Source organism: Dendrobates tinctorius, unplaced genomic scaffold, assembly GCF_039654945.1.
Source record: "Dendrobates tinctorius isolate UK_male_01 unplaced genomic scaffold, ASM3965494v1 ptg000295l, whole genome shotgun sequence".
Taxonomy (NCBI): Eukaryota; Metazoa; Chordata; class Amphibia; order Anura; family Dendrobatidae; genus Dendrobates; species Dendrobates tinctorius.
This window is the reverse complement of record NW_027361962.1, coordinates 2,033,838-2,060,817: the sequence shown is the minus strand read 5'-3', so window position 1 is coordinate 2,060,817 and position 26,980 is coordinate 2,033,838. Positions and strand designations below refer to the sequence as shown.

The 26,980-nt window shown below is 46.3% G+C and overlaps 1 protein-coding gene across 1 annotated transcript in view; it reads right to left on the bottom strand.

Moving 5' to 3' along the window:
* LOC141073047 (uncharacterized) overlaps positions 1-22,871 on the bottom strand; it is a 44,741-nt gene extending 21,870 nt beyond the window's left edge. The window contains exons 1-2 of the mRNA XM_073560366.1: positions 22,855-22,871; positions 8,953-9,061 (exon numbers count right to left, since the gene is read on the bottom strand). The gene's annotated coding sequence lies outside the window, so the exon portion shown is untranslated. The remainder of the gene's footprint in view (positions 1-8,952; positions 9,062-22,854) is intronic.
* Positions 22,872-26,980: the final 4,109 nt, after the last annotated feature.

Genomic DNA, 26,980 nt, shown 5'->3' with positions numbered 1-26,980 from the left:
TTGTCACTGCCAGATTGCTATGAGCGCCGCCTGGTGGTTGGCGCTCATAGCAAGTGAGCAATTCTGCTACATACAGGCAATCTGATCATCGCCTGTATGTAGCAGAGCCGATTGGGTTATGGCAGCTTCTATTCTCCCATGGAGACTATTAAAGCATGACAAAAGTAAAAAAAGTATTAAAAATATTAAAAAAAATAAACATTCAAATCACCCCCCTTTCACCCCATTCTAAATAAAACAATAAAAAAAAATCAAACATACACATATTTGGTATCGCCGCTTTCTGAATCGCCCAATCTATCAAGATAAAAAAAAATTAACCCGATCGCTAAACGGTGTAACGAAAAAAAAAGTAAAAACGTCGAAATCGTATCTTTACCAAAATGGTATAAGTAAAAGTAAAAACGTCAGCTCGGTGTGCAAAAAAATAAGCATTCACCAAGCCCCAGATCACGGAAAATGGAGACGCTACAGGTCTCGGATAATTGCGCAATTTTTTTAAAACAAATTTTGGATTTTTTTTTCACCGCTTAAATAAAAAATAACCTATACATGTTTGGTGTCTATGAACTCATAGTGACCTGGAAAATCATAATGTCAGGTCAGTTTTAGTATTTAGTGAACATGATAAAAAAAAAAACATAAAACAACTTTGGGATTGGACTTTTTTGCAATTACACCGCACTTGGAATTTTTTTCCCCTGTTTTCTCGCATAAGACATGGTAAAACCAATGGTGTCGCTCAAAAGTACAACTCATCCCACAAAAAACAAGCCCTCATATGGCCATTTTGACCAACAAATACAAAAGTTAGGGCTCTGGGAAGAAGGGGAGCAAAAAATGAAACTGCAAAACCAAAAATAGCTCTGGTTGTTAAGAGGTTAATATACACTGCTCAAAAAAAGAAAGGGAACACTTAAACAACAGAATATAACTCCAAGTAAATCAAACTTCTGTGAAATGAAACTGTCCACTTAGGAAGCAACACTGATTGACAATCAATTTCACATGATGTTGTGCAAATGGAATGTTAGGGCTGGCGGAACGCACCAAATTATAAAATAATAGTAGGTGCGTTCGCAGCCCGAGGTCCACCGTGCAGAGGTGGTATACTGCTGCTAGGTAATGGCGGAAGTATAAAGCAGTGTGGAAAGGTCAAACATGGGATACGTCACCCAGTGTGAACAGGAGCGGACTCTGTTAACTCACAGAGCCGCACTACCGCTGAACATAAATGCCGGGGCCTGTTTAGCTCACAGAGCCCGGCTAAAGCGCGCACAGAAAGCGGCCACAGAACTCTACCCCAAGGACACGGGGTTAGAGTCCCTCTAGGCCCTCTGAGCGCACGGCGTCGCTGCCACGAACGCCGCTATAGACGCTGGCAATGGAGTGTGGAGCACGTGCACTGAGGTGTGCCGAGTCACTGATGATGCCTAAAGCCTGACTCAGACTCTGACCTACCTACACCAGAGACATTCATACGTGCATACACCATTCACTCCTCATAGTCTGAAATTACAGTCTATCCTAGCGCATGGCCGAGCGGCCATGCAAACCTTTTATAGCCGCGCGCGTCCGGGACCCTCCTGGCTTCTCGGATGGGCCAATCCGAACACGCGCAGGACCTGAGCACGTGACCTTCGATCTCCAATGGGAGATCACTCCATGGGCATGCTCATTGGCCCGACATGGGGACTTAGTCCCTGGAGAAACTCGCTGCTGAGCAGCATGCATTGCCATAGCTGTGCTAGAGGTGGCAGCAGCAAGCAAACCCACAGAGCTGGTCTGGGCAGAGTGCCGGGTCCGACAAGTTTGCTGAGCAACCTCCTCTGTGGCTGGGGAGGAATGGGAGCAGAGCTCGGGATTCCCGTTGTGCAGGAACCCGACGCCTAACATTGCCCCCCCCCCCCCCCTCTGAGCCTTGCTCAGCTCGAATTCCGCAATGAGAAGTGAAGCGTGGATGTTCTCCACTGGCTCCCAGGACCGAGCCTCTGGACCATGACCCTTCCAATCCACCAAATAAAACTTTTTACCCCGCATCATCTTGCATCCCACAATGGCATTGACCTCAAACTCGTCAGACGACAGGTCTGATGTCCCGGCAGATGGCTCAGAAAACCGGGACATGTGAACCGGCTTAAGTAGGGACACATGAAATGTGTTAGAAATAGCCAAGTGTGGTGGAAGGGCCAGGCGGTAGACCACAGGATTGATCTGCTCGAGGACCTTGAAAGGGCCAATATAGCGCAGTGCGAACTTAGCGGATTCAGTCCGCAGCCTGATGTTTTGGGCAGAAAGCCACACTAAGTCGCCAGGGGCGAAGGTCAGAGCAGGACGCCTGTGTGCGTCAGCGGAGGCCCTCATTCTCTCCTTGGAGGCCCGGATAGCATCATGCGTGTGATCCCAAATGTCACGTGCCTCCACTGCCCAGTCTGCCACCCTAGAGTCGGTGGATGACACGGGCATGGGCACGCGGATGCTGGCCGTAATTTAAGAGGAATGGGGTCTGACCGGTGGAGTCGGCCACAGCGTTGTTCAAACCGAACTCCGCCCACGGCAGCAAGGATGCCCAGTCATCCTGCCTGGCCGAGACAAAATGTCGCAGATATGTCGCCAGGGTCTGGTTGGCTCTCTCAACCAACCCGTTCGTCTCAGGATGATAGGCCGAGGAGAGATTTAGCTCGATGCTGAGCAGAGAACAGAGCTCTCTCCAGAACCGAGACGCAAACTGAGGACCCCGGTCGCTGACAATCTTATCCGGTTTGCCGTGCAGGCGGAAGACATGTTTAATAAACAACGCTGCCAGTCCTCGTGCAGAAGGTAGCCGCGAGAGTGGCACCAGATGCACCATCTTGGAGAACTGATCGGTCACCACCCAAATGATGGTGCTGCCACTGGACTTGGGCAGACCCACCACAAAATCCATACTGACCATCTCCCAGGGCCTGTCCTCTACCGGCAGGGGATAGAGTAACCCAGTGGGCCACTGCCGAGAGGACCAATTCTGGGAGCAAGAGACTTTAGTCCCTGACGTTACGGGTCATATCTGGCCACCAGTATGTCCTCGCCAGAAGCTCAGAGGTCCGTTTGGTCCCAAAATGTCCACCCACCCTGGACGAATGAGCCCAAGAGAGGACCTCCGGTCGCAGATGAGCAGGGACAAAAGTCTTGCCCGGAGGTACAGACTCGAGGGCGACCGGAGCCACGGTCCTCAGGCTCTCAGATGGGACTATCAGCCGAGGCTCCTCCTCCTCCGATGACACCACGGAGCGGGAGTGAGCATCGGCTCGGACGTTCTTCTCCCCGGAGAGAAAATGCAAGGTGAAGTGGAATCGGGAGAAGAACAAGGATCATCTGGCCTGGCGAGAATTCAGCCGCTGGGCTGTTTGCAAATAGACCAAATTCTTGTGGTCGGTGAACACCTGAAAAGGGTGGTGGGCCCCCTCCAGGAGGTGTCTCCACTCTGAAAAGGCCAACTTCATTGCTAGCAACTCCCTGTCCCCGATGGAATAATTCCTCTCCGCCGGAGTGAAGTTCTTGGAGAAGAAGAAGCATGGGTGCTTCCGACCTTGCAAGTCGTTCTGGAACAGGACCGCTCCAGCACCGACGGAAAAGGCATCCACCTCCAGAATGAAGGGTTTATCCACAACGGGGTGATGTAGAATGGGAGCGCTAGCGAAATGGGTTTTAATAGAGGAGAAGGCCTTGGAGACAGGTTCTGACCACAACTTGGGGTTTGCACCCTTCTTGGTGAGGGCTACCAAGGGCGCTACCAAAGTTGAGAAGTGGGGAATGAATTGGCGATAGTAATTTATGAACCCCATAAAGCGCTGCACCGCTTTGAGAGAATGGGGTTCCTGCCAATCCATCACCGCCTGTAGCTTGGCAGGATCCATGGCCAAACCCTGGGTAGAGATGATATAGCCCAAGAAAGGCAAGGACTCCTGCTCAAACACACACTTCTCCAACTTGGCATAGAGGGAGTTTGCCCGCAGGAGGTCGAAAACTTTGCAAACATCTCTCCGGTCGGAGTCAATATCTGGAGAGTAAATGAGAATATCATCCAGACAGACTATAACCGAGGTGGTAAGCATATCCCGGAAGATATCGTTCACAAAGTCTTGGAAGACGGCTGGGGCAATACAGATATTCATAGTGCCAGTCTCTGGTGTTAAATGCCGTCTTCCATTTGTCCCCATCACGGATGCGAATCAAACAGCTCCGATATCAGGGATAGAGGATACTTATTCTTAACGGTGATGGCGTTAAGACCCCTGTAATTGATGCAAGGACGTAGTTCCCCACTCTTCTTCTGGACGAAGAAGAATCCCACCCCCGCTGGTGACACTGACTTCCTAATGAATCCTCTTGCCTGATTCTCCCTGATATATTGAGACATGGCCTCTGTCTCCGGGAGAGATAGGGGATAGACTCGACCCCGGGGAGGCTCAGCACCAGGCAAGAGGTCAATAGGACAGTCATTGTTGCGATGCGGTGGAAGTGTCTCCGCCGCCTTTTTGGAGAACACATCCGCATACTGTCGATAGTGTTTGGGAAGCGAGGAAAGATCTGCGGGGACCTCGGTGGAGGCAACCTGGACGCATTCCCTCAGACATCTACCCTCACATGACTTACTCCAACGAAGATTTCTCCCCGAGGACCACTCTATATGGGGAGAGTGATACTGCAACCAGGGGACCCCTAGAAGGACCTGGTCGATACCCTCGGGCATGACGAGGAGGGATATTGTCTCCTGATGAGATGGAGACACCGAGAGTGACAGTAGAGCGGTTTGGTGGGTAATCTATGAGGGCAGAGTCGTGCCATTCACTACTCTGACGGTGAGTGGCTTGGACATCATAAGCAGTGGTATCGCGTGCCGTTGAGCAAAGGCAGATGACATAAAATTGCCCTTCTCTCCGGAATCCACGCAAACCTCCACCGCCAGAGTGGAAGAACAAAACCCAAGTGTCCCCTTAAAGGACAACTTGGAGGAAAAAGCAGCGGATTCTAGTGAGCTGCCTCCTACGGCCACTAGGGGCGAGCGTCTTCCCAGCCGCTGTGGGCACTGGTTGGCAAAGTGACCGGACTGCCGGCAACCACGACAGATCACAGGGGCTCGAGCGGGCCGGGGCCTGAATCCCTCGCAGGAAGCCCTCCGACGCTCGGACGCCCTATCGGGAGATTCCAGAGGTTTAGCAAAACTGGGTGCCAACCTAAACCTCTGCCTACACTGGGACCGCTCCAACCTTCGCTCGGCAAAGCGAAGGTCTATACCGGTGGAGACGGTGATAAGCTCCTCCAGTGTAGCAGGAATCTCCCTGGTGGCCAGAGCGTCCTTCACATGGCCAGCCAAACCTCTCCAGAATGCCGGAATGAGGACCTTATCTGGCCACTCTAACTCCGAGGCCAGCGTCCGGAACTGGACGGCAAAGTGGCTGACCATGCACGAGCCCTGTGACAATGCCAGCAGCCGGAGCGCGGTGTCATGGGTGACTCGCGGTCTAAGGAAGACATGCTTCAGAGTGTCCAAGAACCGTGATGCATTCTGCACCACATGATCACCACGCTCCCACAGCGGTGTGGCCCACTCCAAAGCCCTACCCGACAAGAGGGGAAACAATAAATCTCACTTTGGCCGCTCAGAGGGGAATCGTGCTGCCAGCAGCTCCAGCTGTATCGAGCACTGGCTCACAAAACCCCTACAAGAGGCACTATCACCCGAGAACTTCTCGGGCAGCGGGAGGTGGGACAAAGTCGGGGCAGGGATGGCAGTGGTCACATGGGAGACAGCCTCTGTGGCTGTCTGAACAGCGACTGCAGTAACATCCGCAGCTGAGGCTGAACGCTCGAGAGCCACCAACCTGCCCTGCAGCTACCGGATGTACTGCAGCAGTCGCTGTTCGTCCGCCATTACTAGCCAGACCCTGGCGCTAGGATAATGTTAGGGCTGGCGGAACGCACCAAATTATAAAATAATAGTAGGTGCGTTCGCAGCCCGGGGTCCACCGTGCAGAGGTGGTATACTGCTGCTAGGTAATGGCGGAAGTATAAAGCGGTGTGGAACGGTCACACGTGGGTTACGTCACCCCGTGTGAACAAGAGCGAACTCTGTTAACTCACAGAGCCGCACTACCGCTGAACATAAATGCCGGGGCCTGTTTAGCTCACAGAACTCGGCTAAAGCGCGCACAGAAAGCGGCCACAGAACTCTACCCCAAGGACACGGGGTTAGAGTCTCTCTAGGCCCTCTGAACACGCGGCATCGCTGCCACGAACGCCGCTATAGACGCTGGCAATGGAGTGTGGAACACGTGCACTGAAGCGTGCCGAGTCACTGATGATGCCTAAAGCCTGACTCAGACTCTGACCTACCTACACCTAAGCCTGGGCGCTAGCAGGCTAGGCTGCACAACACATGCGTACCAAGGGTAGGGGTTTCAGAATGAGTCAGTCACCAGAGACATTCATACGTGAATACACCACTCACTCCTCATAGTCTGAAATTACAGTCTATCCTAGCGCATGGCCGAGCGGCCATGCAAACCTTTTATAGCCGCGCGCGTCCGGGACCCTCCTGGCTTCTCGGATGGGCCAATCCGAACACGCGCAGGACCTGAGCACGTGACCTTCGATCTCCAATGGGAGATCACTCCACGGGCATGCTCAGTGGCCCGACATGGGGACTTAGTCCCTGGAGAAACTCGCTGCTGAGCAGCATGCATTGCCATAGCTGTGCCAGAGGTGGCAGCAGCAAGCAAACCCACAGAGCTGGTCTGGGCAGAGTGCCGAGACCGACGAGTTTGCTGAGCAACCTCCGCTGGGGACGAATGGGAGACCGCCGGGAGCAGGACTCGGGATTCCCGCAGTGCAGCAACAGGAACCCGACGCCTAACATGGAATAGACAACAGATGGAAATTATTGGCAATTATCAAGACACTCTCAATAAAGGAGTAGTTCTGCAGGTGAGGTCCACAGACCACATCTCAGTACCAATGCTTTCTGGCTGCTGTTTTGGTCACTTTTGAATGTTGGTTGTGCTTTCACACTCGTGGTAGCATGAGACGGACTCTACAACCCACACAAGTGGCTCAGGTAGTGCAGCTCATCCAGAATGGCACATCAATGCAAGATGTGGCAAGAAGGTTTGCTGTGTCTGTCAGCAAACTGTCCAGAGGCTGGAGGTGCTACCAGGAGACGTGGAGGGGGCCGCAGGAGGGCAACAACCCAGCAACAGGACCGATACCTCCGCCTTTGTGCAAGGAGGAACAGGAGGATCACTGCCAGAGCCCTGCAAAATGACCTCCAGCAGACCACAAATGTGCATGTGTCTGCACAAACGGTTAGAAACCGACTCCATGAGGATGGTCTGAGGGCCCGACGTCCACAGATGGGGGTTGCGTTCACAGCCCAACACCGTGCGGGACGCTTGGCACTTGCCACAGAACACCAGGATTGGCAAATTCGCCACTGGCACCCTGTGCTCTTCACAGATGAAAGCAGGTTCACACTGAGCACATGTGACAGACGTGACAGAGTCTGGAGACGCCATGGAGAGCGATCTGCTGCCTTCCATATCCTTCAACATGACCGGTTTGGCAGTGGGTAAATAATGGTGTGGGGTGGCATTTCTTTGGAGGGCCGCACAGTGTTGGGCTGTGAGCACAACCCCATGTGTGGACATCAGGCACTCAGACCATCCTCATGAAGTCACATTTGTGGCCTGCTGGAGGTCATTTTGCAGGGCTCTGGCAGTTCTCCTACTGTTCCTCCTTGCACAAAGGTTTTCCACATGCTGCTGGTTTGTTGCCCTCCTACGGCCCCCTGGTGTACTGGCCTGTCTCCTGGTAGCGTCTCCAGCCTCTGGACACTACGCTGACAGACACAGCAAACCTTCTTGCCACAGCTCGCATTGATGTGCCATCCTGAATGAGCTGCACTACCTGAGCCACTTGTGTGGGTTGTAGAGTCTGTCTCATGCTAGCACAAGTGTGAAGTCACAACCAACATTCAAAAGTGACCAAAACATCAGCCAGAAAGCATTGGTACTGAGATGTGGTCTGTGGTCCCCACCTGCAGAACCACTCCTTTACTGAGGGTGTCTTGATAATTGCCAATAATTTCCATCTGTTGTCTATTCCATGTTAGGCGTCGGGTTGCCAATAATTTCCATCTGTTGTCTATTCCATTTGCACAACAGCATGTGAAATTGATTGTCAATCAGTGTTGCTTCCTAAGTGGACAGTTTGATAGCACATAAGTTTGATTTACTTGGAGTTATATTCTGTTGTTTAAGTGTTCCCTTTATTTTTTGAGCAGTGTATGTTTATGAAGTGTTATACATTTATTACATTTATGACTAGTCATTTAAATCACTAATTATATGTCTGTGGCCTGGACTGTTCTTGAATAATGAAGAATAATTGGTTTCCATATATTGCATACCTCGATGTGTGGAGAAGCTGTATGGTCGTGCATTAGGAAGTCATGGCAATGGTGCAAATATAAGGCTGGATAAGCCCAGGTATTATTCTGCTTTCTCTTATAATCTACTCCTGGCTGTAACTAGGAGGAAATTTTCTGAAAATGAGTATGTTAGAAGTTCTGCTCAGTTCAGTATATCAAATAGGTTACATTTTAAACCTGAAGCCACGATGGTTATCATAAAAAAAAGACTAAACGATGTTTGTAACGTGTCATCGTCGATGATCTATCATCTCAATCTATTCTTAAATCCATATTGTAGACGTACAGCCGATGTTATCCTACATAGCGCCATCACATTGTCAGCCATATATAAACTGTATTTTAGCTGAGTGGGGGGAATCTATGGCCCAAAACAACTGAAAAAAACAAAAAACTTCTATCCCAGAATTGTCCGGTCCGGTGAATGAGGAGAATGTGACTCTTCTCTTATTTATTTCGTGGTGACTCCTCATCAGGACGGTTACCTGTAAGAACTTCCTCTTTGCACCGCCACTCATCTCTCCGCACATCACTTTCTCCTTTCTCCATTATGGATTGTGGATTATTCTTCAGATTTTTGCCTGGATTTCAAAACTGTGAAAATAATAATATATAATAAAGTCACAGACAGAAGGAAAATTCTGATTTCCTTCATTATTTTGTCTTCACATTTCGGATGCCCTGACATTTTTATTTTTCCATCGTATAAGAACTGTTTTACTTGGAAATTTTGTATTTTTGGGGTACAATTTTTAGTTGGGTCATAAGCAATTTTTTTTTTTAATGGTGTTCACCTGAGATATAAATGGGATGTTAGAGGAATCCGTCCATCCTTTTTTACATGCAACTCAGTATGGTCTAAATCAGTGTTTCCCAAACTCCAGTCCTCACGGCCCCCACGGGTCATGTTTTCAGGATTTCCATAGCATTGCACAGGAGAGAGAATTCCTGATGCCTTGATGATACTTCCATCATCTGAGCAATTCTATGGAAATCCTGAAAACATGACCCGTGTGGCCGCAAGGACTGGAATTTGGGAAACACCGGTCAAAACTAAAGAGATAGGTAGATGAGAATTAGAGATTTTGAAGAAAAGTGGTAAAAAGATATCAGCCCAATAAATGATGACATAAGGGATGAAATAGAGCAAGAAATGCCATACAAGGTTAAGAACCCAAGAAAAGGAAAAATGAGCAGGGCAGTTAGATGCCCCAAGGAATTGCACAATGCAGATGGGCATGTATGAAGGAATGACGAGGATATGAATGAGGTATCGATAAATAAAAAGAAGATGCAAAAGTCAGAGGAAAATGATACCAGTAATAATAAGGTACAAGTATATACAGTATCCAAAGTTTGGACACATCATACGAAGAGAGCAATCACTGGAGAAGGACATCATGGTCGTAAGAATAGAAGAAAGAAGGCGAAGAAGAAGACCAACAACTTGATGGCTTCAAACTATCAAGTTAATGGCGGAGAAGACCCTGGTGGACCTATCTAGAATTGCACAAGATCGATCTTTCTACAGAGCGTTCATCCATCAAATCGCCAAGGCTCGAGACTGAGCCGAAGACCGTTAATAATAATATACAGTATATAGTGCTGCCAGCTATAATCAATAGGCATAAAATATAGTAATGCTAGACATCCAACATATATAGTGGTGACTGGAATCACAGACAGCACAAAAAAGCATCCAAAACATAATTTAAAGGGAAGGTACCTCGATTTTTAATGTTGCATTAATAATTATTGATTATTTAATCATTTATTTTTAATACATACAGTTGTGGCCAAAAGTATTGACACCCCTGCAATTTTGTCAGATAATACTCAGTTTCTTCCTGAAAATGATTGCAAACACAAATTCTTTGGTATTATTATCTTCATTTAATTTGTCTTAAATGAAAAAACACAAAAGAGAATGAAGCAAAAAGCAAAACATTAATCACTTCACACAAAACTCCAAAAATGGGCCAGACAAAAGTATTGGCACCCTCAGCCTAATACTTGGCTGCACAACCTTTAGCCAAAATAACTGCGACCAACCGCTTCCGGTAACCATCAATGAGTTTCTTACAATGCTCTGCTGGAATTTTAGGCCATTCTTCTTTGGCAAACTGCTCCAGGTCCCTGATATTTGAAGGGTGCCTTCTCCAAACTGCCATTTTTAGATCTCTCCACAGGTGTTCTATGGGATTCAGGTCTGGACTCATTGCTGGCCACCTTAGAAGTGCTTTCTCTCAAATCATTTTCTAGTGCTTTTTGAAGTGTGTTTTGGGTCACTGTCCTGCTGGAAGACCCATGACCTCTGAAGGAAACCCAGCTTTCTCACACTGTGCCCTACATTATCCTGCAAAATTTGTTGGTAGTCTTCAGTCTTCATAATGCCATGCACACGGTCAAGCAGTCCAGTGCCAGAGGCAGCAAAGCAACCCCAAAACATCAGGGAACCTCCACCATGTTTGACTGTAGGGACCGTGTTTTATTCTTTGAATGCCTCTTTTTTCTCCTGTAAACTCTATGTTGATGCCTTTGCCCAAAAAGCTCTACTTTTGTCTCATCTGACCAGAGAACATTCTTCCAAAACGTTTTAGGCTTTTTCAGGTAAGTTTTGGCAAACTCCAGCCTGGCTTTTTTATGTCTCTGGGTAAGAAGTGGGGTCTTCCTGGGTCTCCTACCATACAGTCCCTTTGCATTCAGACGCCAACGGATAGTACGGGTTGACACTGTTGTACCCTCGGACTGCAGGGCAGCCTGAACTTGTTTGGATGTTAGTTGAGGTTCTTTATCCAACATCCGCACAATCTTGCGTTGAAATCTCTTGTCAATTTTTCTTTTCCGTCCACATCTAGGGAGGTTAGCCACAGTGCCATGGGCTTTAAACTTCTTGATGACACTGCGCACGGTAGACACAGGAACATTCAGGTCTTTGGAGATGGACTTGTAGCCTTGAGATTGGTCATGCTTCCTCACAATTTGGTTTCTCAAGTCCTCAGACAGTTCTTTGGTCTTCTTTCTTTTCTCCATGCTCAATGTGGTGCACACAAGGACACAGGACAGAGGTTGAGTCAACTTTAATCCATGTCAACTGGCTGCAAGTGTGATTTAGTTATTGCCAACACCTGTTAGGTGCCACAGGTAAGTTACAGGTGCTGTTAATTACACAAATTAGAGAAGCATCACATGATTTTTCGAACAGTGCCAATACTTTTGTCCACCCTCTTTTTTATGTTTGGTGTGGAATTATATCCAATTTGGCTTTAGGACAATTCTTTTTGTGTTTTTTCATTTAAGACAAATTAAATGAAGATAATAATACCAAAGAATTTGTGTTTGCAATCATTTTCAGGAAGAAATTGAGTATTGTCTGACAAAATTGCAGGGGTGTTAATACTTTTGGCCACAACTGTAATTAAAAGTACCACTTTAGAAGTTTTTTGCTTATTAATTTTTACTTTAACCGCTGGGGGCTACCATTTTCATTTGGGGGTATGTAAGAGTCTGAGCACGACAGTTACTTCACATACGGCAGCCCCTGGGCATAAGAGACTGTGGCCGGATGACGACCACTTCTCTTGTATTGAGGCCACTCTTCAGGCCTTTAGCTGCGACCTGGATTCGTCAGTGCGTGCGATGACAGGAGCTGTCGGGAAGAGGAGCTGCCGGGGTGAGGTGAGAATCTGCGGCGGCGAGCGGTGACCGCAGCTTGTCAGCCGCAATCACTGCTGACCTGTTTAGAGCACACAGACAACACAGAGCTGCGTGGGAGCTCGAGGAAGGTAAGTAGAAGCATTTATTTATTTTATTTGCATTGAATATTTGGGGGACCTATACCATGATGGGAACTATATACCTAGATGAGGGGGCCATATACAAGGATGCACTATATGAGGCCATTATACTGTGGGGCGTGGATATAGTGAAGTGGACAGAAGGGGGTCAAGCATTACACTGCTGATCTCATAGAAGTGCACAGAGCAGGGTAACATTTCTACGAATTCAGTGGTGTAATGTATGACATCGCTCCATCCACTTAATAATAATAATACATTTTATTTCTATAGCGCCGACATATTCCGCAGCACTTTACATTTCAGAGGGGACTTGTACAGACAATAGACATTACAGCATAACAATAATCACATAGATTATAACAAATACCAAGAGGAATGAGGGCCCTGCTCGCAAGCTTACAGTCTATGAGGAAAGAGGTAGACACGAAAGGTGGGTGGTAACAGTTGCCCTGATTGTATGGACCAGCCATAATGTTAGGTGTGTGACAGTACGGACACAGAGGGCTAATGGATGCATAAAGCATGTGGGAACATGATGCGGGAAATCTGGTTATGGTAAAACTTTTGGCTGTGCCACACAGGGATAGATTAGGTTAATGTGTAGAGGCGATAGGCCAGTCTGAATAAATGTGTTTTCAGGGCACGCTTAAAATTGTAGGGATTGGGGACTAATCGTATTGACCTGGGAAGTGCATTCCAAAGAATTGGCGCAGCACGTGTAAAGTCTTGGAGACGGGAGTGGGAGGTTCTGATTATTGAGGATGCTAACCTCAGGTCATCAGCAGAACGGAGGGCGCGGGTAGGGTGGTATACGGAAACAAGGGAGGAGATGTAGGGTGGTGCTGAGCCATGGAAGGCTTTGTGGGTGAGGGTAATAAGTTTATATTGAATTCTGGAGTGGATGGGTAGCCAGTGTAATGACTGGCACAAGGTCGAGGCATAGGTGTAACGATTAGTGAGGAATATGATCCTGGCTGCAGCATTCAAGACAGATTGGAGAGGGGAGAGTTTGGTAAGAGGGAGACCAATTAGAAGAGAGCTACAATAGTCGAGACGAGAATGAATAAGAGAAACAGTACGAGTTTTTACGGAGTCAAAAGTAAGAAAAGGTCGAATTCTAGAAATGTTTTTGAGGTGCAGATGACAAAAGCGAGCCAGTGATCGAATGTGGGGGGCAAAGGAAAGCTCGGAGTCAAGTATGACCCCAAGACAGCGGGCCTGTTGCTGGGGAGTAATGGTGGAACCACACACAGAAATGGCAATGTCGGGTATAGGTACATTAGTAGAGGGAGGAAACACAAGGAGTTCAGTCTTTGACAGGTTCAGTTTCAGATATAGTGAGGACATGATGTTAGACACAGCGTTTAGACAATCGCCGGTGTTTTCTAGAAAGGCTGGCGTGATGTCAGGAGAAAAAGCGTATAATTGGGTGTCATCAGCATAGAGATGGTACTGGAAACAAAATCTACTGATTGTTTGACCAATAGGGGCAGTGTACAAGGAGAAGAGGAGGGGGCCTAGAACCGATCCTTGAGGAACCCCAACAGTTAGGAGAAGGTGAGAGGAGGAGGAACCGGCAAAAGATACAGTAAAGGAGCGGTCAGAGAGATAGGAGGAGAACCAGGAGAGAACGGTGTCCTTGAGGCCAATGGAACGGAGCATAGTGAGGAGGAGCTGATGATCCACAGTGTTGAATGCTGCAGAGAGATCCAAGAGAATTAGCATGGAGTAATGACCATTTGATTTAGCTGTTAGCAGATCATTAGAGACTTTAGTGAGAGCAGTTTCAGTGGAGTGTAAAGAGCGGAAACCGGATTGGAGAGGTTCGAGAAGAGAGTTATCGGAGAGATAGCGGATAAGACGGGAGTGGACAAGGCGTTCCAGGAGTTTAGAGATGAAGGGAAGATTAGAGACAGGTCTATAGTTAGCGGCACAGTTTTGGTCGAGGGATTAGTAGTATAATGAATGACACCGCTCCGTCCATTTCTATGTGATCAGCAGTGTAATGTGTGACCCGCCCCTTCCACTTCTATGGGAGTAGTAATAAAGTGGACAGAGCGCGGTCACACATTATCCCACTGCTCCCATAGAAGTGGCACAGTGAACGCTATGGAGTGATGCAGACGCAGAGGGGGATTGATGGGAGAGAGCATCCAGCTCCCTCACTCATCATTGCTTTCAGCTGTATCGGCATCTAGCTGATACAGTTGAATTTGTGATGCGGGCTGGGGGGCCCAAAGCTTGGCTCCACCCCCTGCCCAACAGACCTCACAGCGGCTGCAGCCAGGGAGATTGTCTCCATGCTCTGCCATAGAGGTTAACTGCATCAGCGCCCGCCAATACAGTTAACAGTAGAATAGCTCCAGGTGGGCCCCTCAGAGTGCAGGGCTCGTGGCAACAGCCCCCACCAGTAGTTATGCTACTGAGTATAACATATTACACCACTGCTCCCATAGAAGTGGACGGAGCGGGATCACATCTTACATACATTAGATACTGTGTATCTAACCCCATCCTGTGTGATACACGCCGCTGAGCTCAATATCCAATCCTATCATGTGATAAACTACACTTAGCTCTGTATCTAATCCCAGAATGTTTCTCTAAGTGTATCTAATCACGCACGTGCTACACTCCACGTATCTAACCCCAGCTTACGATACAGTGAGCAGCACCAACTAACAGAATCAGCGCTGCCGGACGTCCTCGGTAAGGCTAGTTTCACATTTGCCGCAGTATGTGGATGCCGCCGCATGCATCAATTTGACAATGTGGCGCCCGCATAAAATTCCAACGTGATGCGTTCTACATGGGTTGCCGCACCGTCAAAATGACGCATGCGGCTGCGTCCGAATACTGCGGCATGGCCTGCGTGCCCAATGCTAAAGATAGGGTGCGCAGGCCACATGAAGCCGCATGCAGAAATAGGCGGAGCTGACCGGAGGAAATACCAAGCATTTTTAAATTAGTTTTCATATTTTACTTCATTAAAAACAAAATGATAATGTCTTTTAAAGACGTTAATACTTTAAATTTTATTAATTGTCCACCTTCAAACTAAGCATGAAGAAGAAGAAATAGTCAGAGATCAGCTGCAGCCCAGACTTCCTTTTCATGTTCAGTTTTTCTGAAGGCGGGGACAGTGACACCAGCAATGACTGGGTGCCAGACATCGCGTGTCATTCCACCGCATCACAGCCCACGGGACTGCGAGTGCCGACACCACAGGAATGGCACTGGCACAGGGAGGTGAGTATAAGCTATTTTTATTTTATCAGGGCCAAACATTTACATCAAAAAGGGGTTTTCCTAGTAGTGGACAACCCCATCACATATCTAATACATGCTCCCAGATGTGTCTTCTGGATATCCAGGTAGTCAGTCCTACACACACAGGCCCGGATTGGTAATATGCCCAACCGGGCATTTTTCCGCTGGGCCGCTGTCATGTGGGCCGCTGTCATGTGGGCCACGGGCTTGCCAGCTGATGCGGCCACTGGCCTGGCTGTTGTTCCTGCCGCCGGCCCTCTGGGCGCACTGCAGGGAGATAAGCCGCCATGCACCCCATCCTCGCCCTAGACCCCCCCCGCAGCCACTCACAGCATCGCTTGTCTGCTCTCTTCTCTATACACAGGACCTGTGATGAGGTCACAGGAGGGGAGGAGTCAGGGGTCACATGATCAGGCGCCTTTGTCCAGACCCCTGATCATGTGACTCCTGACTCCGCCTCTCCTGTGACCTCATCACAGGTCTTGTGCACACAGCCCTGCCTCTTGGTGTCTGCCAGACTCTGCTGTGCTGGTTGTCATGGTGCTGGATTCTGGATGAGGTAAGTATGTGTGGGGTCAGAAGGGGTTTACAGGGTAGATGTAGCAGAGCTGTGTGTGTATGAGGTGTACGGAGCGGAGCCGTGTGTACGAGGTGTACGGAGCGGAGCCGTGTGTGTACGAGGTGTACGGAGCGGAGCCGCGTGTGTACGAGGTGTACGGAGCGGAGCTGGATGTGTGTGAGGTGTACAGAATGGAGCCGCGTGTACGAGGTGTACGGAGCGGAGCCGTGTGTGTACGAGGTGTACGGAGCGGAGCCGTGTGTGCACGAGGTGTATGGAGCGGAGCCGCGTGTGTACGAGGTGTACGGAGCGGAGCTGGATGTGTATGAGGTGTACAGAACGGAGCCGCGTGTACGAGGTGTACGGAGCAGAGCCGTGTGTGTACGAGGTGTACGGAGAGGAGCCACGTGTGTACGAGGTGTACGGAGCGGAGCCGTGTGTACTGGGTGTACGGAGAGGAGCCGCGTGTGTACGAGGTGTACAGACCGGAGCTGTGTGTGTACTTGGTGTACGGAGCGAAGCCGCGTGTGTATGAGGTGTATGGAGAGGAGCCGCGTGTGTATGAGGTGTACGGAGCGGAGCTGGATGTGTATGAGGTGTACGGAGAGGAGCCGCATGTGTACGAGGTGTATGGAGCGGAGCCGTGTGTACGGGGTGTACGGAGGAGCCGTGTGTGTACTTGGTGTACGGAGCGGAGCCGTGTGTGTACTTGGTGTACGGAGCGGAGCCGCGTGTGTACTTGGTGTACGGAGAGGAGCCGCGTGTGTATGAGGTGTACAGAACGGAGCCGCGTGTACGGAGAGGAGCCACGTGTGTACGAGGTGTACGGAGCGGAGCCGTGTGTGTACGGAGTGGAGCCATATGTGTACGGGATGTATGGAGCGGAGCCAAGTGTGTACGAAGCATACAAAGCGGGCTTTTCCCACGGACACAGGAGTATACGGCGGAGCCCCGAGGAGCATTTTAAAACTCACACATGATGTTCCACCGGAAGTGATATGCTGGAAGCTGACCGGAAATGAGATAATTTCATGAGGAGATTGTGACGGAACTAGGAATGCTTCAGTTCCATCACCATGTCCTTCTCCGACAGCGAAGACAGCAGGATCGCCTTGGAATCGGGGATGCCGGCCATGTGAGCGGATCATGATATGTCCTGCATCAGGAAGCTCAGGTGGGCACTACAATGGGAGCCAGGCTGCTATAGTACCTTTATAGAATCTTTCTTTATTTCTTTCTCTTTTTATTTCTCATTCTGTGTTCTGTCTTTCCCTCAGTTTCTTTCTCTCTCTCTGTTCTTTCTTTCTCTCTAATCTTTCTTTTTTCTTTCTCTCTCTCTCTGTACTTTCTTTCCCCTTTCTTTTTCTTTCCTCTCTTTCTCTCTGTTCTTTCTTTTCTTTACTTGTTTCTTTTTCTCTCTGTTCTTTCTTTCTTTCTCTCTGTTCTTTCTTTCTCTCTCGCTCTCCTTTCTTTCTCTCTCTGTTTTTTTTTCTCTCTCTGTTTTCTCTCTTCCTTAGTGCCAGTAAGTGTGCCCATAATGCCAGCCACTGTGCCCTCAGTACCAATGTGATCAGCAGTGCTAAATGGGTGCAGTTGGCTGTGGACATGGGTGTGACTAGTTGCGAAATGGATGTGGCCGGGGCGTGGGCTAAGATTTGCTTGACCCCTTTACTCCCAAGGGTGGTTTGCATGTTAATTCCCTGGCCAATTTTTACAATTCTGACCACTGTCCCTTCATGAGGTAATAACTCTGGAACGCTTCCATGGATCCCTGTGATTCTGACATTGTTTTCTCGTTACATATTGTACTTCATGGTAGTGGTAAAATTTAATTCATATAGCTTGCGTTTATTTGTGAAAAAATGGAAATTTGGCGAAAATTTTGAAAATTTCGCAATTTTCCAACTTTGAATTTTTATGCTCTTAAATCACAGAGATACGGCACTCAAAAAACTTAATAAGTAACATTTCCCACATGTTTACGTTACATCAGCACAATTTGGGAACCAAATTTTTTTTCTTGTTAGGAAGTTATAAAGGTTAAAATTTGACCAGCGATTTCTCATTTTTACAACACCATTTTGTTTTTACGGACCACATCACATTTGAAGTCACTTTGAGAGGTCTATATGATAGAAAATACCCAAAAGTGACACCATTCTAAAAACTGCACCCCTCAAGGTGCTCAAAACCAGATTCAAGAAGTTTATTAATCCTTCAGATGCTTCACAGGAATATTTTGAATGTTTAAAAAAAAATGAACATTTAACTTTTTTTCACAAAAAAAATTACTTCAGGTTCAATTTTTTTTATTTTACCTAGGGTATCAGGAAAAATTGGATTGGAAAAGTTATTGTGCAGTTTGTCCCGAGTACGCTGATACCTGATATGTGGGGAGAACCACTGTTTGGGCACATGGCAGAGCTCAGAAGGGAAGGAGCGCCGTTTGACTTTTTCACTGCAAAATTGGCTAGAATTCAGATTGGAGGCCATGCCTCGTTTGGAGAGCCCCTGATGTGCCTAAAGAGTGGAAACCCCCCACAAGTGACCCCATTTTGGAAACTAGATCCCCCCCAAGGAATTTATCTAGATATGTAGTGAGCACTTTGAACCCCCAAGGGCTTCACAGAAGTTTATAACATACAGCCGTACAATTAAAAAAAATCATATTTTTTTCCACAAAAATGATCTTTTCACCCCCAATTTTTATTTTCCCAAGAGTAACAGGACCATAAAAGTTATTGTGCAATTTGTCCTGAGTACGCTGATACCCCATATATGGGGGTAAACCACTATTTGGGCACATGGCAGAGCTCGGAAGGGAAGCAGCGCCATTTAACTTTTTTGGCTGGAATTGAGATCGGACGCCATGTCGCGTTTGGAGAGCCCCTGATGTGCCAAAACAGTGGAAACCCCTCAATTCTAACTCCAACCCTAACCCCAATACACCCCTAACCCTAGCCCTAACCCTAGCCCTAATGGGAAAATGGAAATAAATAATTTTTTTTTAATTTTATTTTCCCCTAACTAAGGGGGTTATAACGGGGGGTTTGATTTACTGTATATGGCGGGTTTTAATTTTTGGCAGCTGTCATACGCTAAAAGACGCTTTTTATTGTAAAAATAGTTTATGCATCACCACATTTTGAGAGATATAATTTTTACATATTTTGACCCACTGAGTCATGTGAGGTCTTATTTTTTGTGGGACGAGTTGACGTTTCTATTGGTATCATTTTCGGGCACGTGACATCTTTTCATCACTTTTTATTCCGATTTTTGGGATGCAGAATGAACAAAAAACCAGCGTTTCATGAATTTCTTTTGGGGGGTGCGTTTACACCGTTCCGCGTGCGGTAAAATTGATAAGGTGGTTTTATTCCTCGGGTCAGTACGGTTACAGCGATACCTCATTTATGTCTTTTTTTATGTTTTGGTACTTTTATGCAATGAAAACAATTTTATATGAAAAAATAATTATTTTTGCATCGCTTTATTCTGCGGGCTAAAACTTTTTTATTTTTTCGCTAATGATGCTGTGTGGTGGCTCGTTTTTTGCAGGACAATATGACGTTTTCAGTGGTACCATTGATATTTATATGCGTCTTTTTGATCGCGCGTTATTGCGCTTTTTGTTAGGCGGTATGATAATAAATGATTATTTTTTGCTTCGTTTTTTATTTTTTTTTTTCTGCTGATGTGACCGCTCTATAGGGGAGATCATCGTGGGACAATCGTTATTAAAGAGGGACTGCATCGGACAGGGAGTATACTGTTGGTTTGTTTCTTTAATTTTTTGTTACAGGAGATGATGGCTTTACTTGGATTTAGGCGTGTAATAAAAATATTGAAAAAATGTGTTTTATTTAATTAAAATACTTTATTCTTATGTGTGTGTCCTTTTTTTAACCCTTTGATACTATAAGATTAATAATGGATAGGCGTCTTATTGATGCCTCTCCATTATTAGCCTGGCTTAATGTCACCTTACAATAGCAAGATGACATTAACCCTTTATTACCCCATATGCCACCACTACACGGCAGTGGGATGAGAGAGGCTAAGTGCCAGAATGGGAGCATTGCACAGATGCGCCATTTCTGGGGCGGCTGCAGGCTGGTATTTGTAGCCAGGGGGGCAATAACTATGGCCCTTCCCAGGCTATGAATATCAGCCCGCAGCTGTCTGCGTAGCCTTTCTGGCTATAAAACATAGGGGGACCCCATGTCTTTTTTGGGGGGTTCCCTTGTTTTAATAGCCAGTAAAGGCTATGCAGACAGCTGCAGGCTGATATTCATAGCCTGGGAAGGGGCCATGGGTATTACCCCCTTCCCAGGCTACAAATATTGTCCCCGGCCGTCAGCTCTTCCTCTCTGGAGCAGAAAGTTGTGCAGGAGCCCACGTCATTTTTTTCCCGTTTTTTTTTTCAAAATTACACATATTGTTCATTAATAAACATCGGCCTTGCGATTTTACATCTATCTATATCCATGGATATATCAAAAGATAGATATATCTATCGATAGATACAGATATTTCTATCGATAGATATATCTATCGATAGATATATCGATAGATAGATATATGTATAGATACATAGATATATCTATGCATATATCTATCTATCCATATATCTATGTACATTTATCCATAGATATACAGTCATGGCCAAAAGTATTGACACCCCTGCAATTCTGTCAGATAATATTCAGTTTCTTCCTGAAAATGATTGCAAACACAAATTCTTTGGTATTATTATCTTCATTTAATTTGTCTTAAATGAAAAAACACAAAATAGAATGAAGCAAAAAGCAAAACATTGATCATTTCACACAAAACTCCAAAAATGGGCCAGACAAAAGTATTGGCACCCTCAGCCTAATACTTGATTGCACAACCTTTAGCCAAAATAACTGCGACCAACCGCTTCCGGTAACCATTAATGAGTTTCTTACAATGCTCTGCTGGAATTTTAGACCATTCTTCTTTGGCAAACTACTCCAGGTCCCTGATATTTGAAGGGTGCCTTCTCCAAACTGCCATTTTTAGATCTCTCCACAAGTGTTCTATGGGATTCAGGTCTGGATTCATTGCTGGCCACCTTAGAAGTCTCTAGTGCTTCCTCTCAAACCATTTTCTAGTGCTTTTTGAAGTGTGTTTTGGGTTATTGTCCTGCTGCAAGACCCATGACCTCTGAGGTAGACCCAGCTTTCTCACACTGGGCTCTAAATTATGCTGCAAAATTTGTTGGTAGTCTTCTGACTTCATAATGCCATGCACACGGTCAAGCAGTCCAGTGCCAGAGGCAGCAAAGCAACCCCAAAACATCAGGGAACTTCCGCCATGTTTGACTGTAGGGACCGTGTACTTTTCTTTGAATGCCTCTTTTTTCTCCTGTAAACTCTATGTTGATGCTTTTGCCCTAAAAGCTCTACTTTTGTCTCATCTGACCAGAGAACATTCTTCCAAAATGTTTTAGGCTTTTTCAGGTAAATTTTGGCAAACTCCAGCCTGGCTTTTTTATGTCTCGGGGTAAGAAGTGGAGTCTTCCTGGGTCTCCTACCATACAGTCCCCTTTCATTCAGATGCCGACGGATAGTACGGGTTGACACCGTTGTACCCTCGGACTGCAGGGCAGCTTGAACTTGTTTGGATGTTAGTGGAGGTTCTTTATCCAACATCCGCACAATCTTGCGTTGAAATCTCTTGTCAATTTTTCTTTTCCGGCCACATCTAGGGAGGTTAGCTACAGTGCCATGGGCTTTACACTTCTTGATGACACTGCACACGGTAGACACAGGAACATTAAGGTCTTTGGAGATGGACTTGTAGCCTTGAGATTGCTCATGCTTCCTCACAATTTGGTTTCTCAAGTCCTCAGACAGTTCTTTGGTCTTCTTTCTTTTCTCCATGCTCAATGTGGTACACACAAGGACAGAGGACAGAGGTTGAGTCAACTTTAATCCATGTTAACTGGCTGCAAGTGTGATTTAGTTATTGCCAACACCTGTTAGGTGCCACAGGTAAGTTACAGGTGCTGTTAATTACACAAATTAGAGAAGCATCACATGATTTTTCGAACAGTGCCAATACTTTTGTCCACCCTCTTTTTTAAGTTTGGTGTGGAATTATATCCAATTTGGCTTTAGGACAGTTCTTTTTGTGTTTTTTCATTTAAGACAAATTAAATGAAGATAATACCAAAGAATTTGTGTTTGCAATCATTTTCAGGAAGAAACTGAGTATTATCTGACAGAATTGCAGGGGTGTCAATACTTTTGGCCATGACTGTATCTATAGATATATGGATAGATCTATCTATCCCACATTTATCTATCTATAGATAGAGGGAATGAGATAGATAGATCTATACATAGATAGATCTATTAATATCTATCTATCTATCTATCTATCTGTGTGTGTAATGGAGTGTGGGTTGGACAAATGTAATAGAGGAGGTTGGACCAGAAATGATATCACAAATCTTTTTTTTTTTTTTCTGTTAAATAACATATCTTTATTTAGCATACAAAAAAGCATACAAATCCGCATGATAAAAACGCATGAAAAACCCGCGGATTTTTACCTGCGTTTTCTGCCAAGAGGTGCAGATTCTGTGCAGAAAATACTGCTGGCAAATCTGCAACGTGTACACATACCCTTAATGTAATAGATGTGATATCACAGAGCACAATCCCTCCGACATTCAGAGATTTACCTCCCGTCTCTCTCTCTCTTCACTCCTGTCTCTCTCTTACCTCCTGTCTCTCGTCTTCCGTCTCTCTTGTTCCTTCTTCCTGGCTGACTCTGGCCCCGCCCCTCCCTGTAGCCCCGCCCCTCCCATGTGACCCCGCAGGCTGATAGCTGTGAGGCTGTAGAGGGGAGGGAGCAGCTGTGAGGGTCCTGTCTCCACTGCTGACTGCAGGCTGTGGGGATTCCTGCTACACTGCACCAAATACTCAGCAGTGAGGGACACTCACTTCAGGAGACTCTCCGATCTCTTCCCAGATTTCAGCTCCATGAAGGAGGAAGAGAAAACATAGATCCTGCTGGGAGAGGAAGAGAGCGCAGTGGAGATAGCAGCGCAGTATGTGAGCACATGCTATAGGCCAGGGGTGGGCAATTAATTTTCCCAAGGGGCCACATGAGAATCTGGCACTGCTGTGGAAGGCTGAACCAATCGGCTGAACTTAAAGTGGTGGTCCGAAACCAAAGGTGAATTTCATATTAAATGTATATCTATTTAGTGTAGTAATCTAATCTCGTTTTCTAATATACTTCAAGGAAAAATTCCCTAACGTACCCTCTACATTCTGACTTACTGTCTTTATTTTTAACGTCCCATGACATTTTGCTTGAGATTCACAGCGCATGCTGGGATACTCGATTGAGGGGGCTGCCACAGACTCTGCGCCCTCTCTGAAATGAGGCGCCATCATGTAAATTGTGACGTATACTCGGTAAGAGCTTCTTATGCTATATTCCTGTGAATGCACAGTGACAGTGCGCTCCCTTGCTGGCTCTAATGAGAAGTGATGACCCGGCAGGGACCAGTCCAGTCTCTGAAACAAATGACGCTTCTTTTCAATGTGGGGAAAGCAGGAGTGGCAGTGACCGCAGCCTCTGTCCCCTGATGATGTCCCATGTGAGTACCCCAAAATGCACTGCGATTCTCAAACAAATGTCCTTGGAAGTAAAAAAAACAAAACAAAAAACAAGCAGACAGGAAATTAGAGTAGAAAGGGAAAGGTAGAAATTTTTTATTTGAAATATATTAGAAAAGTGATTAGATTATTGAATTAAGTTTAGTATGAATGTCACCTTTGGTTTCGGATCACCCTTTAACCCCTTTCTGACATCAGACGTACTATCCCGTCCATGGGACCCGGGCCCCTATGCCCATGGACGGGATAGTACGTCTACCGCGATCAGAGGCGCCCACGTGGTGAGCGCCGCTGATCGCGGCCGGGTGTCAGCTGATTATCACAGCTGACACCCGGCACAATGTGTCAGGGGCGGTCACGGACCGCCCCCGACACGTTAACCCCTTGCACACCGCGATCAAACACGATCGCGGTGTACCGGGGGTTAAAGGGAAGCATCGGCAGGGAGGGGGCTCCCTCTGTGCTTCCCTGAGCCCCCCACGGCAGCGCAAAGTGCAGCGCTGCTGCGGGGGGCTCCTTTCCTGCAGGCCCCCGAATCAAAGATGGCCCCCGTCGCCATCTTGGATTCGGGGGCCTGCAGGAAGCTGGCTACCTCAGTGCCTGCAAAGCGCAGGCAAGAGGAAGTCTTCTTCAATGCCTGTGACAGATTGCTGATCTGTCACAGTGATCTGTGATGTGACAGATCAGCGATCTGTCACAGGACAGTGATGTCCCACCTGGGACTATTTAATAAAGTTAAAAAAAAAAGTGTTAAAAAAATTAAAAAAAAATCGCCAAATAAATTAGAAAAAAAAAAAATATTCCCCCAAATAAATCCATTTTTTGGAAATAAAAAAACCCAAAAACAATAAAAGTACACATATTAGGTATCACCGCGTCCGTAACGACCCGCCCTATAAAACTGTCCCACTAGTTAACCCCTTTAGCGAACCCCTTAAAAAATAAAGATAAAAAGCGAAGCAAAAAATAATGATTTATTATCATACCGCCAAACAAAAAGTGTAATAACGCGCGATCAAAAAGACGCATATAAATATCCATGGTACCGCTGAAAACGTCATCTTGTCCCGCAAAAAACAAGCCGCCACACAGCATCATCAGCGAAAAAATAAAAAAGTTATAGCTCGCAGAATAAAGCAATGCAAAAATAATTATTTTTTATATAAAATAGTTTTCGTTGCATAAAACCGACAAAACATAAAAAAAGACATAAATGAGGTATCACTGTAACCGTACTGACCCGAAGAATAAAACCGTTTTATCAATTTTACCGCACGCGGAACGGTGTAAACGCACTCCCCCAAAAGAAATTCATGAAACGCTGGTTTTTGTTCATTCTGCGTCCCAAAAATCGGAATAAAAAGCGATCAAAAAATGTCACGTGTCCGAAAATGGTACCAATAAAAACGTCAACTCGTCCCGCAAAGAAAAAGACCTTACATGACTCGGTGGGTCAAAATACGGAAAAATTATAGCTCTCAATATGTGGTGATGCAAAAACTATTTTTACAATAAAAAGCGTCTTTTAGCGTGCGACAGCTGCCAAACATAAAAACCGCCATAAATAGTAAATCAAACCCCCCGTTATCACCCCCTTAGTTAGGGAAAAATAATAAAATAAAAAAAATGTATTTATTTCTATTTTTCCATTAGGGTTAGGGTTAGGGCTAGGGTTAGGGCTGAGATTAGGGATAGGGGTGTGTTGGGGTTCGGGTTGGAGTTAGAATTGGGGGTTTCCACTGTTTGGGCACATCAGGGGCTCTCCAAATGCGACATTGCGTCTTATCTCAATTCCAGCCAATTCCGAGTTGAAAAAGTCAAATGGTGCTCCTTCCCTTCCAAGCTCTGCCATGCGCCCAAACAGGGTTTTACCCCCACATGTAGGGTATCAGCCTACTCAGGACAAATTGCAAAACAATTTTTGGGGTCCAATTTCTCCTGTTACCCTTAGGAAAATAAAAAATTGGGGGCAAAAATATCATTTTTGTGGAAAAAAATGATTTTTTTATTTTCACGTTCGAGAGTTATAAACTTCTGTGAAGCACTTGGGGGTTCAAAGTGCTCACCACACATCTAGATAAGTTCCGTGGGGGGTGTAGTGTCCAAAATGGGGTCACTTGTGGGGAGTTTCAATAGTGTAGGTACATTAGGGGCTCTCCAAAGGCAACATGACACCCGCAGACCATTCCATCAATGTCTGCATACCAAAACGTCACTACTTCCCTTCCGAGCCATGACGTGTGTCCATACAGTAGGTTTCTCCCACATATGGGGTGTCAGCGTACTCAGGACAAATTGCACAACAACTTTTGGGGTTCAATTTCTCCTGTTACCCTTGGGAAAATAAAAAAATTGGGGACTAATTGATCATGTTTGTGGAAAAAATACGATTTTTTTATTTTCATGCCGGGGCATTATAAACTTCTGTGAAGCCCTTGGGGGTTCAAAGTGCTCACCTCACATCTAGATAAGTTCCTTAGGGGGTTAGGGGGTCTAGTTTTCAAAATGGGGTCATTTGTGGGGGGTTTCCACTGTTTAGGTACATTAGGGGCTCTCCAAAGGCAACATGACACCCGCAGACCATTCCATCAATGTCTGCATTCCAAAACGTCACTACTTCCCTTCTGAGCCCGGACGTGTGTCCATACAGTAGTTTTCTCCCACATATGGGGTATCAGCGTACTCAGGACAAATTGGACAACAACGTTTGGGGTTCAATTTCTCCTGATACCCTTGGGAAAATAAAAAAATTCGGGACTAATTGATCATGTTTGTGGAAAAAATACGACTTTTTATTTTCATGCCCTGGTATTATAAACTTCTGTAAAGCCCTTGGGGGTTCAAAGTGCTCACCTCACATCTAGATAAGTTCCTTAGGGGGTCTAGTTTTCAAAATGGGGTCATTTGTGGGGGGATTCCACTGTTTAGGTACATTAGGGGCTCTCCAAAGGCAACATGACACCCGCAGACCATTCCATCAATGTCTGCATTCCAAAACGTCACTACTTCCCTTTCGAGCCCTGACGTATGTCCATACAGTAGTTTTCTCCCACATATGGGGTGTCAGCGTACTCAAGACAAATTAGACAACAACTTTTGGGGTTCAATTTCTCCTGTTACCCTTGGGAAAATAAAAAAATTGGGGACTAATTGATCATGTTTGTGGAAAAAATATGATTTTTTTATTTTCATGCCCTGGCATTATAAACTTCTGTGAAGC